An 18,785-nucleotide genomic window follows, 5' to 3' on the forward strand; every position below is an offset into this window, starting at 1 on the left:
CCACATAGGTTTTATGGCAGTGACCTCCCAAATCTACAGTGGTGCTGGAGCCTCAAGCAGCATTTCGCCGATCTCCACAAGGCGTTCATGAGATAAACACAGCGCCACACTTTCACAGTGCTATGAATAATATTTATGTTTAAAGATTTCATTCCAAAATTGCTGTTACATTGTGTTTTGTGCCACCATCCTGTGGCTTAGGTGGAGCTTGTGAAATTACGATGTAGTCACCTCATTTGTGTACCATCAACACTGCAATGTCGCTATTCACCGCTGAGGCTTACAGAAAAATAAAAAATATAGTGATTGTAGCAGGGCTGATGTGTATAATAATGCTTCTCTATTGCAAATATTAACTTTATAAGTTCTTTAAGTCTTGCATAGAACACAGCAATACTGTGTTGCATTGTAACCACCCTTTATGATAGCTAGCATGTTAATTTAGTGGCTTTGTAACGTAATTTATTTAAAAGCTAATTTTGCTTACGCAACACGACAATTAGAAAGATGCCGATAATTCAATCCCTCATCATGCATATTAAAGAAATATTGTGATTTGTATACGGTATTGCATGTACTCAAGATGTGGACGTCTATTTAATATACACGTTATATTGCTTTGCACTAGATTAGGACGTAACATGCACACATTTCAGTTATTCTGCGTGATACGTCTTTCCATAAAATTCGGAGTCCGCATAATGCGTCTCTTCATAAAATGCAGAATCCGCATCATACGTCCTTCAATAAAATGCGGAGTCCGCCTCATACGTCTTCCATATTCCTATAATTGCGTACTTGAGGTCTCCGCATGATACGGAAGGTTTCAGTAGGGATACCACGAGGACACAGATGCAAGTCCCTTGTACTACATTTAGGTTCTCCTCTTTTATTAAGCTACAAAAGTTTAGGTTGAGGGCAATATGGAGGACACATCTTATTTCAGCAAATAATGCCGAAATGGCGTAACAGCCACGTATGGGACAGAGCAGGCTAAAACAGAAAAAGACGGCTGGTGCTTCTGAGGTAAACAAAGACGACTAAATCAAGAAAACTGTCCAATGCGAGCTACAGAAAACATCGTGATAGAGACTGCATCATCGTTTTTCTTGTATTTTTAAAGTGTTCTTCGAAAGTCCACTATGCGGAGCACGTTCAAAAGCACGTATTTGGAAAAAGCATCGGAAACACCACTGGAAGAGCCGGCACAGAAGAAAACTTTTATTGTCCCATATGGACTGGCTTGTAACTCAAATAACTACTGACTAGTATTCTGTACTAAAAACCTTGGTGTATGTTTAGTGTTCTTCGTCGTTATGCGTCGTTACGGGGGCGCGGAGGATGTTAAATATTGCGTGAACGACGAAAATAATCACTATCATCATTAGGGGATTCGACCGGCATCCGGAATAAAGAAGAGGTCATTAGGTCGGCTACGCCATGGGCACGGCGGCTTGACATTTTCTCTACAAAATGCTTGTGATGCTTAGATGACGTGGTTATATTTTCGTCAGATTCTCCCACACACCTCCACAGGCTAGATGAAGTACTACAGTGCCTAACTGACGCCGGCCTTCGGCTCAACCTGAAAAAATTCCGCTTCGGCGCAATTCAGCTCATGATTTTTGGCCAAGTTGTCTCTGAAGACAATATTCTTCCTGAAAACGCCAAGCTTAAGGCAGCTGCAGATTTCCGAAACCCTCATCTCTGAAGGATCTGCGCAGCTTCCTTGGACTCTGCTCGTATTTCCACCGCTTTATTTGGAATTTTGCGATGATCATCGCCCCCTTGACTGAACTTTTACGGAATGACTCGAAAAGTTACGCTTGGTCACCCGCCTGTGATGATGCCTTCAAAAAGTTGAACCACCTGTTAACCTCACCACCGATCTTGCGTCACTTCGGCCCGACTGCTCCGATGGAGGTACACACCGATACAAGCGGTGTTGGACTCAGCGCAATACTCGGGCAGCGCAAATCGGGATTCCATGAGTACGTAGTCACTTACGGGAGCCGTACCCTCACCAAAGCAGAGAAGAATTTTTCCGTGACAAGGAAGGATTGTCTAGCAATTATTTGGGCTCTAGGTTAATTTAGACCGTACCTATATGATAACCCTTTGGACGTAGTCACCGATCACCATGCACTTTGTTGGTTATCCACGTTCAATTACCCCTCCGGCCGTTTAGCTTGCTGGGTTTTGCGGTTGAGAGTGTTACATGCGTGTTGTCTACAGGTCTGGTCGACGTCACACTGATGACGACGCCCTATCGCGTTACCTGTATCATCGGAAAGTTCCGCCTGTCTACCTGCCGTGGACAAAACGGTTGCGTTTCCGGCAAACTGCGACATGGCGTCTGAGCAATGCAAGGATGACTGGATCAACGCTCTTCGGCGATTCCTTTCAGACACGTTGACTTCTCCATCTTCTCGAACATTGTGCCGTCAAGCGGTTCACTTTGAGATCTGCGATGACCTCCTTTATCGCGGGAATGACAAGTCTAACGGCCGAAAGTGGTTACGGGTCATACCTCGCCATCTTCGTGCTGCAATATGTTCAGCTTTCCACAGTTACCCTCAGTGCGCACATGGGGACATCTTCAAAACATACGCTCGGGTTTCCTCGCAGTTTTATTGGCGAGGAATATACACCTTTGTGCGCAAGAACATTCAGTCATGCCCGCAGTGCCAACGACGGAAAGCTCTGCCTCATCATATCTCTGGTCCGACCCAGCCAATTCATTGCTCAGCTAGGCCTTTCGACCACATTGGAATCGATCTGTACGGGCAACTTTCATTTATGGCTTCCGGAAACCGTTGGATCATTGTCGCTGTCGACTACTTGACGCGATACGCAGAAACAGCCACTTTGCCTGCTGCCACAGCACGCGACGTATCATTTCTTTTCTGAGGAACTTCATTCTTGGTAACGGCGCACTGCGCGAACTTCTCAGTGACAGAGTACGTGTGTTCTTCTCTGAAGTCGTCAACGCACTCCTTGCCGAATGCCGTATCAATCACCGGATTACCACCGCCTACCATCCCCAAACAAATGGCTTGACGGAAAAATTCAACCGTACCCTTGGCGAGATGATATCTAAGTATGTTCTCTGAGACCACTAAGATTGGGACCTCATTCTGCCTTATGTGACATACGCCTACAATACTGCTCCACAGGCGACTACGGGCTTTTCGCCATTTTTCTGTTATATGGCCGAGGCCCTTCTACCACACTAGATACCATTCTATCCTACCACCCCAATTCCTCCAAGTCTACGCCCATCTCTGAAGCTGCCCGCCGCGCCGAGGAATGCCGTAAGCTCGCCCAGTCCTTCACAATCATCGACCAGTGGAGACTCAAATCTCGGCGTGACGATAACCACCCGTACCCAAACTTTGTTACGGACACCCTAGTGTGGCTTTGAGTTCCAGCTCTCCCTACAGGTCTTTCTTTGAAACTTGTTTCAAAATACCTGGGACTTTACCGCGTTTCACGCAGACTTCACCTGTTAACTACATCATTGAACCCGTGACGCTATCCACAGACCAGCGCTTTCGCGGTCGCGAAACCATTCACGTACAGCGGTTGAAACTATATTACGATCCGCTCATACTCTGTTCTCCGTGAGTCACCAGGATGGCTCTTTTTCCGACGGGGGACGGTATGTATTGAAGAGGAATGCCCACAACCACAGCGACATCGACACGTTGGCGCGAGGCGCGAGCTGGGACTGCCTGGTTTCTGCTGCGACGAGGCCGGTATACAAGGCCAGCTCTTACTGCTTCTGTCCTGACGTTGCTACCGCTTATCGCCTTGCATTTTGATTATAGCCCCAATACCCCCCCCCCCCTTTCTGCTGCCTTCTGTTCTAATACAATATTCCCACGCATTGTCTGGATTGTTAGGAGGTTGTTCCATGTCCCTAAGATGTGCTTCAACGAAACCGTATACCATCGGCATCCCCTCCCTTAGCTGTTCTTCTATCTCTTTCCATTTCAGCCTGTTTCTGCCACTTTGCATGTTGATATATCCTATGTCTGAATTGGCTCGGCACTCGTGGATACGTCTATTTTCGCCCTGGACTCTACCTATCTTACATACTGCTGCCACTTCAGAATCGTATTTGTCCATACCGCCTGTCAAAGAGTCTCCCTGATTGTTTTCCTTGTTATTAGCTATTCTGCACCCCAGAAGACCCACGTGCACCCGCCAACAAGCTACTGCACGTCCTGCAAGTCGCCAACCCCCCTCATGACCTTGCCGCCCATAGCAGTGAATTCTGTATTGTAGAAAACCACCCCACCAATGCACCTCTGTGTTTATTTTTACCTCTTCAAAGCCTTTCTCTCGACTCAGCTGCCATATCTCTCGGTTTGCGTGGACAACCGCTCTTTGTAGGTTGTCGTCACGCACCGGTACCTCTAGTATCGTGCATATCACTACCTGTATCTGAGGAGAGGTGGCGCGCATGTCATCGTTCCTTTCGCCAGTGTGGTCGCTAGTCTTGACGTATGTTTATTTAGGACATCGTTTGAACCACCTAAAATTATTACGAGGTTTTGTATATCAGTGGTAGTTTTGAGTTTTGCGTTTGCTTGCCTCATGACTGCTTTCAGCTTGCGTCCTGGGAACGTCCCTACTGCAACCCTCTTGTCACGTCTTACCCTCTCTTCGATTGCTTCTGCACATAGATTTAAATTCGAGTCCCCGGCGATTATCACATGCTGTGACTTTTCAGCTGGAGCGCCCTGCACCAAAGGATTGCTTGCACCTGTGACGCCGGCTGCTTTGTCCCCTCCAAGCCCCACCACTACTTCGCTGAAGCTGGGCCTCGCGACAATTGAACCGGCTTAACCTGCTTTTTCCAAACTTGCTTGCTATTTCTTCTCCGCCTTTCTGGTTTCCACGCCCTATTGTTCTCTCCGTCGGCCGCTCCTTTGTTCACCTTGGCTAGTCCTTTGTCGGCGGACTCCAGCCTTTCTCCTGTTGCCCTCGTTTTTTCTTGCCCTGCCGCCAACGCAGTCTCCAGCTCGGCGTATCTCAACAGCAGCTCACTCTGGGCAGCATATGTTTTCTCCACTTCTTCCTCGAGCTCACATTGCCTACACTTCGCGCAGCCTTCTCTCCTTTTTTTCGGCACTTGGATTCATTTACAAACTCACCCCGCATCCTGAACACTTTAAAACCTTTTTAAACATGTTTTTATGACACCAATTGTCCTTAACACTTGTCTCACTGGTTCTTTACAGAACACGAATCCTGCCCTACGAAAAAGTCTAACCTCTACAACAGAAATTTGCGTGTTCAATGTTCGGGCACCTCAGATACGGGGTGGCACGAGAAAAAAAAACACAAAGAAACAACACACACACGCACAAACTAGTGAATACCTGGTGACTGACCCTCGTAAAATCCGTAAAATGCAATAGGTGCTAAAAGATTTAAGTGCTGCCTTATTTCGAGCTTGCCTTACAAAGGCAAGCTCAAAACAAGCAAAACAACTCATCTCTGTAGTCGATCGGGAGCGCTCAAAAAGACGTCCATCCACGGTGCCATTTGGAACTGAACTCCTGGATGGATGGATGGATGGATGGATGGATGGATGGATGGATGGATGGATGAATGGTTGGATGGATGGATGGATGGATGGATGGATGGATGGATGGATGGATGGATGGATGGATTGATATGGCTGTACCTTCAAAATCGGGCGATGGCTAGCGCAACCAAGCCGCAATACTTAATGAACCAAACCCTAGATTTATTTTTTTCTTTAAAAAGTGAGTTTGAGGATTCGTACTTTGCAGTGAAGGGTTTAATTTTCACTCGTGCCTTGACTTTAGCCACCAATCAGATAACCTTCTTCCAGATAAGTCTACCCGCTTAAAGTCTATTTTGTCCTCCCGGTCCCTAAACCCCAGTGCTTTGAAAAACTCAGCGCCATCATTCTGAACTATAGGGTGAAGCCCTTTACAGAACATTATCAAGTGTTCGGCAGTTTCTTCTTCCTTTCCAAACACACTGCTTACTGTGTCTACCCCTTCGTATTTGGCCCGATATGTCGAGGTTCGCAGTACTCCCGTCCTGGCCTCAAGCAGTAGAGAACTACCCCGAGTATTATCATAGAACCTTTCCTTGGAAATTTCCTGCTTAAAGGTTCGTTAGGTCTCTAGTGCGGACTTCTTAATGATGCCTATTCTCCACATGTCAGTCTCAGTTTCCTTCACTTTCTTCTTAACCGACAGTTCTTTTTGGTTTGGCCACTTGCTGTTTTCTAAGTATTTACCAGTCAATTTCCTGGTTCGTTTCCTCCATTTTGTATCGACATTCTTCATGTACAAGAAGCTGAAAACATTCCTAGCCCAACGCTCCTCCCCCATTTCTCTCAATCGCTTGTCAATTTTTTTCTTGCTGCTAGCTTCTCTGCCCTCAAGTGAAGATATCCCATATCACCTTGTACTCCCTGACTTGATGTATTCCCGTGAGCTCCTAAAGCAAGCCTACTCATTGCACGTTGTGTAACTTTTATTCTTGTTTAAACTTCTGATCTCATTCACAAGACCGCATTGCCGAACGTCAGCCCAGGAACCATGACCCCTTTCCATATTTCTTTCACAACATCATACCTATTGTAATTCCACAATGCCCAATTTCTCACCACTGCTGCATTCCTGTTACCTTTAGCCGTCACGTATATTTCGTGTTCCCTCAGGTACTCGGTCCCATTGCTTATCCATACTCCCAGATATTTGTATTTATCTGTTATCTCTAGCGTGACCTCCTGTATTCTAAGCTCACTACCTTCGTTATCATTGAAAATCATGACTGCTGATTTTTCCTTACTGAATCTGAAATCTAACCTATCTCCCTCATTACCACAGATGTCCATCAATCTCTGCAAATCTTCGTTGTTGTTGGCCATTAGCACTATATCATCTGCGTTCATTAATGCTGGTAGTGCCTGATCAATGAGTTTTCCTTGTTTGACTAAAGAGAGGTTGAAGCCCAGTCCACTTCCCTCTAGTTTGGCCTCTAATCCTTGTAGGTACATCATGAATAATAAGGGTGACAGGGGACACCCCTGCCTAAGCCCCCGTTTTTCCTCTGCAGGCTTGGATACCTGTTTTTTCCAATTTATAACTACCTTGTTACCTTTATAGATATCCTTTAAAAGATTAGTGACTACATGTTCCACGCCTTGTGCGTCCAGTATTTCTCACAATTCCTCTTGAACCACGCTATCGTACGCTCCTTTGATATCCAAAAATTCTAGTCACAGGGGCCTGTGTTCCTTTTCTGCTATTTCTATGCACTGCGTCAGTGAGAACAGATTGTCTTTCAGCCTCCTGTATTTCCAAAACCCATTCTGCAGTTCTCCCAGCACCCCCTCATCCTCTATCCATGCCTGCAGTCTTTCCTTTACAATCTGCATCCCCGGCCTGTATACCACTGATGTGACTGTTATGGGACAGTAGTTGAATATGTCAGCTTTGTCCCCCTTTCCTGTATAAATCATGCTCATCCTGCTAAGTTCCATCCATCGGGAACTTCCCCATCAATTATTACTTTGCTCACTGCCTCTCTCAAAGCCTGCTTAGACTTCCTACCTAATGTCTTTATCACCATAATTGGAATGCCATCTGGACCTGTTGATGTACTACTCGGAATCCTTTTCTCAGCCCTTTCCCACTCACGTTGTGAAAATGGAGCCATTGCACCACTTGGTTCGTCCTTGTCTATTGTGGGGCATAAAACACTTCTTCGTTGAAATTTTTCTGTCACCCTTGTTCTTATATATTCAATGGCTTCGCCCCCTTCTAGCCTAGCACCTTGGGCTGTAGTTATAAACCTCTGCTATGGCTCGTCTCATTTCTTAGGGAATTTAGATGGTTCCAAAACTTTGCAGCTGCCTTTTTATCTTTTTTAGGTACTTCTGCCAGCCACTGAGCAGAAGGGATGCATCCCTTCTACAGCTTAGAAAAGTTTCCCATTTTCTTTCAACATCATCTGTCGGTTCACCCCGCTGCTTAGCATGTCTGTGTTCCCTAGAGGCTACCTGACGTTTTGCTATAGCTCTCTTAACTTCCTCATCCCACCAACTTTTGGGTTTGTGTCGTCTTATCCGGGGTGACTTGTCACGCGTCTTTGCAAGCTCTAGCTCAAACAGTCTAATTAGATTCGTGTATTTCCACACTGTCTTATTATCCTCCGTGATTACTTTCTCAATTTGTTTAGTGGCTATTTCAATTTGCTTTCTGAATAAACATTTTGCTGTAGTTGCTCATCTTGTCTCCTTCCCACTTTCACTGCTCTTCCAAAACTTAGCTCGATACGTTTGTGATCACTACCCAGACTTCTGGAGCCACCTTCATCAATGTGCATTCCCCTGAGCTTATCATACATCCTATGTGACATCAGTGCATAATCTATCGTCGACTGCAGCCTTCACACCTCCCATGTTATTTGCCCTTCACACTTCTCGGTACTGTTGCAAATGATCAAATCAAGCCTTTCACACTTATCCATGATCATTTTGCCTGTCGGGTCAGTTTAACCATCTATATCTTCTATGGGCGCATTCATGTCTCCTAGTATAATTATCTCGCACTCTCTTTCTAACTCTTGAATGTCCTTTGATATACACTCTACCATTGCCTGGTTTTCCTCTCTGGCCGTTGCTCCCGTCCACAAGTACACAAAAACAAGGAGTGTCATTTGACCTGCCACTTTCCCTTTTAGCCATAACTGTTCCTTGCACTCCTGCTTGACCCTTTGCCAGTCTGTACTTTTATGAATGAATGCCTCAATACCACCCCCCTTTCTGCTGCCTTCTGTTCTATTACAATATTCCCACGCGTAGTCCAGATTGTTCGGAAGTTGTTTCATGTCCCTGAGATTTGTTTCTACAAAACCGTATACCGTCGGCCTCTCTTCCCTTAGCTGTTCTTCTATCTCTTCCCACTTGAGCTTGTTTCTACCACCCTGCATGTTAATATACCCTATGTCTGAATTGGCTCGGCGCTTGTGGCTACGTCTATTTATGCCCCGGACTCTACCTATCTTAGATACTGGTGCCACTTTGGAATCGTATCTGCCCATACCACCTGTCGAAGAGTCTCCCTGGTTGTTTTCCTCGTTACTAGCTATCCTGCACCCCGAAGGACTCGCTTGCCCCCCAAAAAAGCTACTGCGCGTCCTGCAAGCCACTAGCCCACCTCATGGCCTAGCCGTCCATTGAAGTGAATTCTGTCTCGTTGAAAACCGCCCCACCTATGCACCTCTCTGATTATTTACACCACCTCAAAGCCTTTCTCTCGACTCACCCGCCATATCTCTTGGTTTGCGTAGACAACCGCTCTTTGCAGGTGTCTATCACGCACCGGTACCTCTAGTATCGTGCATATCACTACCTGTATCTGAGGAGAGGTGGCGCGCATGTCATCGTTCCTTTCGCCAGTGTGGTCGCTAGTCTTGACGTATGTTTATTTAAGACATCGTTCAAACCGCCTAAAATTATCACGAGGTTTTGTCTATCAGCTGTAGTTTTGAGTTTTGCGCTTGCTTGCCTCATGACTGCTTCAAGCTTGCGTCCTGAGAACATACCCTACTGCAACCCTCTTGTCACCTCGTACCCTCTCTTTGATGGCTTCTGTGCATCGATTTAAATTTGAGTCCCCGGCGATTATCACGTGCTGTGACTTTTCAGCTGGAGCGTTCTGCACCTGGGGGCTACTTGCACCTGTGATGCCGGCTGCTTTGTCACCTCCCAGCCCCACCACTACCTCACTGAAGCTGGGCCTTGCGACAGTTGAACCGGCTGAACCTGTTTTTTCCAAGCTTGCTTGCTCTTCCTTCTCCCCCGTTCTCGTTGCTGGTTCCCTGCTGTTCTCTCTGTAGGCCGCTTCTTTGTTCAGCTTCGCTGGTGCTTCCTCGGCGGACTTCAGTCTTTCTCCCATTGCCCTCGTTTTCTCGAGCTCTGTCGCCAATGCAGTCTCGAGCTCGGCGATTCTCATCAGCAGTTCGCTCTGGGAAACCACCATTTTCCTCATTTTTTCCTTAACCTCACATTGCCTACACTTCGCGTCAGCCTCTTCTCCATCCGCTTCTACACTTGGGCCCAATTTCAAAACCACTCCACATCCTGAACACTTTACAGTCTTTTTAACCATGTCTTTCTGACACCAATTGTCCCTATTTTCGATAATTACTAAACTCGAGCGCTGCACTATGAAAAAGAAAGAAAGTCTAAGCTCTACTACAAAAGCTTATGCGACAGTGCGCCACCTCGCGTCGAGAAGAAAAAGCTAAAATAAACAAACGTAGCAGTTGTATTTTCTGGCCCATTTTGTGTTAAAAGCAAAAACAAGTGAACATCACTCACATTGAGCGTCTGGGGAAGCGTATCCTTGTGTGCAGATGACCATTCCGGCGTGATTCGATCTATTTGAGCGATTCGCTGAGCTGCGATTTTATTTAGACAGCAAAGTAGCCTGCATCGTAATTGTCTACGATGCAGTCTTTTTTGAGCTGTCTTTTTTTCCGGCTACGTGAGAATTGAAATGGGACTTAGTATTGCCGCCGTTAAAGTGTACTAGAAGGGGGCAGTGGAGTGAACAAGGCAGCCGCGCCACTTCTCGGCTGATTCTCCGTCGGGTTACAGTAGCAGTGGCGCTGTAGTTATATGGTACTGAAGATCTCAGAAGCGTCTGCATTGGGATTGCGCGCGCTTATCCCGAAAAAGCGTGTAATTGCTCGTTTTTAGCGCGTTCTTGCGTTTTTGAGCCTTTATCAGTGGACGCATCTGCTACGTGCCTTGGTGCACGAGTGAATATGCAGGCACGCCGAAATTTCGTCGATACATTCACTGTTGCAGTCAATCAGAATTTGCACGGATCCACCTAGCCTCTTATTCAATCAGCGCTTTGAGCTGCGTTACATCATAAGTGGCTGCTGGTGAACTAAAGGCAAGGAGAGGAGAAGTACCGAAACTGCGATTAAATCATGCGCTCATTTTATCGGCAGTCTCTCAGATATCCAAGGCACAGTGTTCCTCATAAGAGCCCACATGCACTCGATTGTTTCACGAGAAGCCCGAGTATAAGTAACGTTGTTACAACATTTATATCGGTGACAATTTGGTTTTATCTTGCCAGTTTTGCGGAAGATAATAATGATTGCTTTCCGAAAGGCGAATTACCTAATAAACTTATTGAAAAGAACACACGAACAATAAAAAGTGCCGATTGGATAATAGCCCGTCTGTTAATCTGCGTAAATAATTGTAATCAGCTCTCATTTCGTATCAACTGCTTAAGCTGTGCTGCTTTCCAAATATTCTATTGGCGTAATGCCATTGCAAGGGAGCAAATTTATGAGGATGTTTTGTATTATAAGCGTAGTTCCAATATTAAGTGTCAAATGTGTAGACAGGCAGTGGTGCATCTTGTATTGAGAAATTCACATTCCTTGTATAAGTACACATACACACCACACACACATAATATATATATATATATATATATATATATATATATATATATATATATATATATATATATATATATATATATATATATATATATATATATATATATAAGGGGGGAAAGAAGCGTATACCTAAGGGCTAGTTTTCCCGTGTTTTGACGCAACATTAATGAGATCTAACAGACAGTAATGCCAAGGAATGTATAGTGGAAGTTATTAGAACCAATGGAGTGTAAATATGAAGAAAAAAAGTGGGAGAAAAAATAACCAGCTGTGAACAGGAATCGAACCTACGACCTTCGAATAACGCGTTTGATGCTCTCGAACGAGTTATTCGAAGGTCGTAGATTCAATTCCTGCTCACGGCTGGTTATTTTTTCACCCACTTTTCTTGTTATTTACATTTCATTGGTTATAATAACTTCCTCTATACATTCATTGGCACTACTGTCTGTTACATTTCATATATATATATATATATATATATATATATATATATATATATATATATAAACATATTCATATATATATATATATATATATATATATATATATATATATATATATAAGTGTTCGGAAATAAATATATTTATCGTTGTTGACAGCGCTCCCATTGTGCCATGTCCCATGCCTTCACGAAGACTAACTGGTCCATTGAAGTATTACTCCCACTATATATATATATATATATATATATATATATATATATATATATATATATATATATATATATATATATATATATATATATATATATATATATATACATATATATATATATATATATATATATATATATATATATATGTGTTGCCGCGAACCATGCATTGGGTGTGTTTATTTGTGTTTTGTTTTTTCGGGCTGGCTGCGCCGAGCGATATAAATTCCCGCACTGCCGATGCCGCAACATTCGATCGCCGATGCTCACTAGCGTGCACGCCGTTTTGCCGGCTGCTGCTTCGCCACATGTGTATTCTTTCAGTTGTTAGGGGCGCACAGGTTCGCTCCAATAAACTTGTTTCCCTCGTAGACAACTGCGTCGTCGTTTGCTGCATGACAATATATATTGAAATACAACGGTGCAGCTGACGCTTTATTGAAGCAACAGCAAAATGGCGCCGATCATGAAGAGGAACAGCCCGAAGACTGATGATGGTTATTGATAGATGAGGAAGATGACGTACAATGAATTCTCACACTAATTTCCCCCGTCGACGGAAGCGGCCAGCCTGGCCGCGAATTACGCTGTGGAACGCATACAATAGGGCTTGAGACGCGAAACGTGCACAATCTCTGTCCCGCGGCAGCGTTGGTCAGTGGGGACATGAACAGGTGTGACACGGTAGTTCACCGGTGAGGTCTGTTCGATAACTTTGTAAGGGCCAAGATAGCGTGACTCAAACTTTTCGCATAAGCCAGGCGTTCTCGCAGGAGTCCACAGAAGTACATTGTCGCCAGGGCGGTAGAGAACGACGCGGTGAGTGGCATCGTAACGATGTTTGCGATCTTCTTGGCTAGCTTCGGTGTTTACGCGGGCAAGACGACGGCATCGAGCAACGCGGGACAGAAACTGGTCGCAAACGAATGGTGAAGAGTTGACGGGGCCAGAAAAGAATGAAACGTCGAGTGGTGATGTCGGTTGGCGTCCGTATACTAGGAAAAATGGAGAATAGCCTGTGGTTTGTTGAACTGAAGTATTATATGCATACGTGACAAAGGGTAGTATGGCATCCCAATTGCGATGGTCCGGTCGGATATACATGGACAGCATGTCACACAGCGTGCGATGAAATCTTTCCGTTAAGCCATTGGTTTGCGGGTGATAGCTAGATGTTGTTTTATGAACTGTTTTTGATGAACTGTTTTGTACAATGAATTCTCACAATATATATATATATATATATATATATATATATATATATATATATATATATATATATATATATAATATATTGTGAGAATTGTATTGTGAGAATATATTGTATATATATATATATATATATATATATATATATAATATATATATATATATATATATATGTATATATATATATATATATATATATATATATATTATATATATATATAAAATGAAAGGAAAAAGGAAAAAAACAAAGAGAAGCAGCATATAAGGAGGACTCCCCCTGGGCCGCCTTTCACTCTTCCTTACCCTTCCCATCCATCTCTCTTCCGTTTTCCTTTTTCACGTTTAGGATGTCTGCGGTCTGCTAACGCATTGTTCCCGAACAGACGGCGCGTCATTGCTCTGGTGGTTAGGTGTGGGGAAAAACAGCTTTTTTAAGAAGTTTAAGCCTTTAACTACTCAGCGCCTCGTCGACATCTAGTCGTAGAAAGAGGGGCGCTAGTATTGCCGCAGATGCTTGCAAGCGGGTGCAATGGCAGTTCTTGCCCACTTCTGGATTACGCGTGCAGTAGGGGCCTCCCAACTGTGCACAGGGTTGCTGTTGGGCTTTCATGTCTGGCACAATTGATGGGATAGTGATGTAAAAACAGAAACATATGACAGCTGTACTTAGAAAGACTCGTTATACTTAGAATTATTTTGATTTGTCCAGTGCCCTTCGCAGCTGCAGAGCCGTGCACTCGGTTATTTTTTCATTCCAGAGCTGCACGTGTGGCTGCAAGTTCTGCAGCTGTCGACGACGTCAAATGCGATATCATGAATTTAATTGTGATGTGCCTCGCGGGAATAACCACCGCCCCTGCAGAGCTTACTGAAGACACCGAGCCGTCCGTGTAAATGTGAAGGCGTCCGTTGTGCTTCTCTTGCAGGAAAAGTACTGCGGAATGTGTTAGGGCTAGATGCGACGACTTTTTCTTATTTTGGATGCCAGGAATTGTAAGAAGAGCTTTGAGTAGGTGTAGGCACCGTAATGGTATCGGCGGCTGTGCTGCATGCGTGAAATGCAATGGAAGCACTGTGCAGTGCTGAGCTACAGTTGCGCTGAACGCTGAGTGGGGCCTGGAAGTTCGAAGTGAGGCGAGGTGATGAGATGGAAGCCGAGCGAATTGTCTTATGTGCATTCTCAAGCTCTACGCGGATGTATGCGTTGACTGGATAATCTTGCGCAATGATGACTGTCGCTGCTGTAGAAGCGCATCTCGGGAGACCAAGGCATATTCTCAGGGCTTGGGCTTGGATCGACTGCAGAACGCGCAAGTCTGTTCTTCGGATGCCGCAAAGCACAAGTAAGCTGTATCGCATATAACCGAGGAACAGAACAGTGTAGAGTTGGAGCATTGCTCGTACCGATGCACCCCACGTTTTTCCAGCAAGAAACCTCAGTACGTGGGTGATCATGGTGAGTTTAGTTTTAATGTGGGCGATGTGAGGGTCCCAGGAGAGGTCGCGATCAACTATGACTCCGAGGAATCGGTGGGTGTTCACGTAGGTGATCGTGTGTCCGTTGATTTTAATAAACTATGGGCTCATAGCCTTATGCTTGAATGCTATAAGCGAGCATTTCTCTGATGACAGGTCTAGTCCCCGTTCTTCCAGGTACTTTGTCGCTATTGTAGCCGCTATCTGAAGCCGGGCACGCAAATGAAGGCGTGTTACGCCTGACGCCCAGATGCAGATGTCATCTGCATATATTGATAGATGGACAGATTTTGGAAGTGCGTCAACGAGGCCGAGTAGCGCTAGATTGAAAAGTGTGGGGCTAAGAACACCGCCTTGAGGCACACCTCGACGGTTGCAATGGTGCGTTGTTGTGCCATTTTCCGTCTGTACAAAGAAAGTTCTGCCTTTCAGATAGCTGTGAATCTATTGGTGAACCCGACTCCTAATCCAACATTTTCCTTGACATCCAGAATGGCTTCAGTTTATAGTGAAAGAACCTTCGGGAATTTGGTCTATCTTCTCGGGCTCGAAGGCATCTCTTCAATGTCTTATGTCACCCTTTCGCTATGGACCTAATGAAGAGTTAGTAGCTGAAATAAGGCTTCTCATCACCAAGCAATCGAAAAACAGCACAGCATAGTGTATCAGTGGATACCATGTCATTGCGGTATATATGGCAATGACCACGCAGATGAGGCCACTAGATCTGCACACGATGGTACGCAATACACAGCCATCCCGTTCTCAAGAACCGACGCAGCTACAAGACTTTGTTCGCTTGCACGTGACCTCACACTGGTACAGTGGAACTCAACAGACTTCACAAACGCGTGCCTGCATAACTTGGATCCCGATCTGCAGCTTCGTCTTCCCCCAAGGATATCTCGAGCTGAGGAGACTCTTCTATGCCGCCTGTGGCATGGAGTGGCCTTCACGAACGCTTACTCTTATCTCATTGGAATTGCCAGCTCTCCTACATGCACTTACTGCAGTTGCGAAGAAACCATCGCGCACCTTCTGTGTGAGTGCACCCATTTCAACGTGCAAAGACAAGAACTCACTGCAGCTCTGGATAGACTTGACAACCGGCGTTTGTCGGAACAAATGATTCTGGGTCATTGGCCGAGCCCATCCTCAGCGCAGAAGGCTTTGAAAGCTTTGCTGCGCTTTGTGCGGACAACTGTCATCAGAGACAGACTTTAGTGTCTTATACTCTTTGATTTTGCCTTTCCTCTGTCACAATTTTTTATATTTTTTTGTAATTTCTCCCTCTCTTCGCAACATTTCTTTTTAACATCTTTCATTCCCCTCACCCCTTTCTCTAGCACAGGGTAGCCAGCCGGTCTAAGAACTGGCTAACCTTCCTGTTTTTCCGTTTAAACTTTCTTTCTCCTCCTCTTCCTCCTATTTTTTCATTATTGCCGTGATTGTTTTCTAATCCTTTCATTGCTGCAACTGTACCCGGATTCTCATTTGTTCTTGTTAGAGTGTTAAATCGGTGGATAAGGTATGACTCGCGTTGTTCACGTTCTCGGTTTGATTCAAATCCAATCTATAAGAGCATTACTGATAGTTTGTCGAATGCATGGTCGGGAAGATTGAGATGTTTTGATAGGGGTAGGTTTGAGGCTGATTTCGCATGCAGGCTGATTTTTCTATGCTGTTTGACATCAATATATTTCACAAATATTATCCTGGGTGACGATGACCTAGTAGCTATGACGTGTAGGATCCGAGAGTTCTCATCATGGCACCAAAGCGCAGAAACGCAGCCGCTCGTCACGTCTGATCTCCCCCAAGTAACACCAAACGTCATATAATCTTCTCGAAACGTCTAGAAAGGTATGTGGGCATCTAGGTATAATATTTGACGTTGAATAAACGTTTTTCAAAAGAAGTTTTTTAGAAGATGCTAAGAAAAAGTTCTTTGCACGAAGTTTTTTTCAAAACGTTTACTAAAAGTTATGTTCTAGAACTTCGGTAGAATTCGCGAATGAGGTATGAGGGGTGTTTCCTGCGTTATTTTCCTTTTTTTCAACCAAAATATTATTTGCTTTACATATTTATGTTGTATATAATTTACATATTTTTGACATATTTAGGCGTATTTTTGAGCTCTCTAGTCAGCATTAAAAATTTAAGATGCGCAAATGCGGTGTGCGTCTGCGCAGCTAGAACAATTTTACTTGTCTGGACGTGTTTACCGGCCACTCAGTCGCCTCTCGAAGAAACGGGTTTGAGTCGATTTCTCTCGTGTTTTAAGAGTGTGTTTGCGCATTGTGTTCGTGTTTTGTAGTGTGCAAGGGCTGCTGATTATGAAGAGGCGCTATACTCGAGCGAAGACGTGTGGGTTTGTATCGTGGAGCACTCACCAGCTATGTACCACACTGCTGCTTTCGGCACTTTGTTATCACTCACCACGTTTTTTTTACCATGTGCACGATAAGTGAGCTTTTGTTTACATGGGGATCAAGCTTTTCTGTAGAACTTCAGCAGTGTAAATGGAAAGTAGTGTGAAGTTAAGCGCGGAAAAGTTTTTTCTTTTGTGTTTAGCGTGAAGCTTGCACGTGTTACAGGAATTCAGCGGCAGATTCGAGCAGAGTTGTGGTGGTTGTCCACCTCCTTTGGCAGTGGTGTTGGAGGGGGCCCTGCTCGCGAGCGACCACTATATTTGTTTATTAATTCTGGGGCATTTATTAGCTGTAGGCGTTGGTGCCTATTCATATTGCGCGCTCTTGAAGAGAACGTGTCTAAGGCAGTTTCATCTGCTGTACGTTCTATTTTAAACAGCTGTGGTATTTTTTCTTTATGACTACTATCAGAGAAGTTTTGGCAAGGTTCTGTTTGGCGTCTCTCAATTTTTTTCCTTGCGAGTGGCGGAATATATGCCGCTGTGTGCACTCGCACCGGCACGAGTCTTTATTACCTACCATGATACTCGAGTTGATGCGAGTTCGTGTGCAGCGTGTTGCATCGTCTTAGGTAGGGCTCACAAAGGTTGCACCTACAGTTTAGTGTTCATGCAGCTCGTTTTGTTAAATTCTAACGTTTGGTATACACCGGGAACATACGTTGCTTCATGCGGCCTTAATTCGTGCTATTTAAGCCATTAGTTTATTCTGAACAGTATTTTAGAACAAATATTTCATACAAAATGTGGCCAAATTGCTTTACCTTACTGTGTGAGCACTAATTCAGTCAAAAGTTCACGCGTTCGAGCACCATCAATTTCAAATTGCTTATTTCCACTATGCTTGTATTTTGATTTAGTTTCTTAAATCTTTTACGGACCTTGCAAACCCTGATTTGAAACTTTGCTAAACACTTTTACGTGTATGAACATTAGAAATAGTTTATAGCCCCACGTTCAATGAAGTTTTCTGATTAATGATAAGCTTAACAGTATATTAGATAAAGTAAACTTTCTAGGGATGCGCTACAGATGTTGACGGAATCTGAGCAATGTGCAGAATCCGTATCTTATTCATAACTCAAAACTCGCGATAATATTATAATCATGAGAAGCATGTATAAGTCATGCACGTATTGCTGTTATAATGTAAAATTTGACACCGTATTTATTTGCGAATAATAAATATAGACAGCAAGTTTTCATAATAATGGTACTGAAGGAATTATGGAAATCCGGAAATCAGTTTCATCAGATGTTGCTAAATCGCGGTTAACACCTTCCAAGATTCTGGTTCCCGGAGATTGTTGCAGAAGTTTGCATGCTTTATTGGGCTAGTGTGTGAATAAAGAGGGATGCCTCATACGTTTTTTTTCTTGAATTGACAACCTGTGGTGCTTCAGTGAGGGGTACTGCCATTTTAGCCAACCGAAATTATTGAAACTGATGACCATGATTTGGCAGCACATCATAGTAATTTATTGACACCAATTTATGACATTATAGGTAGTATAATGGTCCCAGTGT

Source organism: Rhipicephalus microplus, chromosome 1 (assembly GCF_043290135.1).
Source record: "Rhipicephalus microplus isolate Deutch F79 chromosome 1, USDA_Rmic, whole genome shotgun sequence".
In the NCBI taxonomy this organism is placed as follows: domain Eukaryota; kingdom Metazoa; phylum Arthropoda; class Arachnida; order Ixodida; family Ixodidae; genus Rhipicephalus; species Rhipicephalus microplus.